This window comes from Chrysochloris asiatica, unplaced genomic scaffold (assembly GCF_000296735.1).
Source record: "Chrysochloris asiatica unplaced genomic scaffold, ChrAsi1.0 scaffold00529, whole genome shotgun sequence".
Lineage (NCBI taxonomy): Eukaryota > Metazoa > Chordata > Mammalia > Afrosoricida > Chrysochloridae > Chrysochloris > Chrysochloris asiatica.
This window is the reverse complement of record NW_006409047.1, coordinates 653463-654671: the sequence shown is the minus strand read 5'-3', so window position 1 is coordinate 654671 and position 1209 is coordinate 653463.

Sequence of the window (1209 nt, the reverse complement as noted above, 5' to 3'; positions counted from 1 at the left end):
ACCAAACATTATTGAGGGCTTCCTGATAGCAGGCTTTGATTTAGTATTTTCTCTTTTCTTTTATTTCATCTACACAATCAGTCCCACAAATAGGTAGAGAGTTGATTACTATTTTTTAGGTGAGGAATCAGCATGGCAATTTAAATATTTTAATCACATTTTGGTATGTAAAGGGATGACTCCTCGTCTGAATCTGAGCAATGAGATTCCATTCATAGGTCATTGTGATGTGTTGTGGATCACACTATTCTTATCCTTGGGGTTTTACTCACTGATATTTAGAACCTCCATTGAAACCTGTTCAACATGACAGCAACACATGAGGCTCCACTAAGTTACAGGATGTGGTTATACATTGGCTAGGATTTGATTAATAGCAGTCATTCATGAGAAGTGACTATTCTATTACTGAACCTCCACTGTCATCAAGACAATATTCTAAACTGTCTGCCAACCTGTTATTTCTCTTCCGAAGTCATCCCAGATGGAGTGTTCAGAGCTAAAAATAAAGACTCATTCATTTCTGCTTTCCTAGTGCCTACATAAGCTAGGTAGAGCATAGCTCACCAAAACAAAATGTATCTGTTAAATATTTGTTATCCTTTTTGGTTCACGGAAGAAAAGCCTAGTCCTTATGGCTTCAACACACTGTGTGCTTTTCCTTCCTTTCTGAAAAGTCCTGAGGACTAGAGAGATAAATAAGACTCCACTGTTTCCCTCCAAGTTCTCAATCTGGAGTCACCAGGAAAGAGAAATGGAAGCTTGGACTATTGGCTATATTTTCTATAAATATAGTCTCCTGCTTAGAAACATAAATAAAATAAAATAGGGCTTGGATGTGTCTATTTCATTACTTTACTATGATACTATTGTTTTCCATTTAATTTTATTGACATATAATTTAATATACTTAATAATTAGGTTGTTTTTAAGTGGTTTTGAATTGGTTCTTATAGTGAGCAGGTGTAGAGTTTCCAAGTAGCAGCTGGTCACCTTGAACTGCTGACGTTGCACTTCAGACTGACTTTGCAATCTAGCACATTAACACATAGCCTCATACCAGGACTCCAAACAGTTAGGTAGATTAAAAAAGAGAGAGAGAGAGAAAAAGAAAAGAATTAAACATCTTACAGTGTGGATGGAAACATATGCAAAACTTTCATTCATTCATGTTCAGGTTTCTTGAGTTAGGTTAAGCTTTCACCTCTC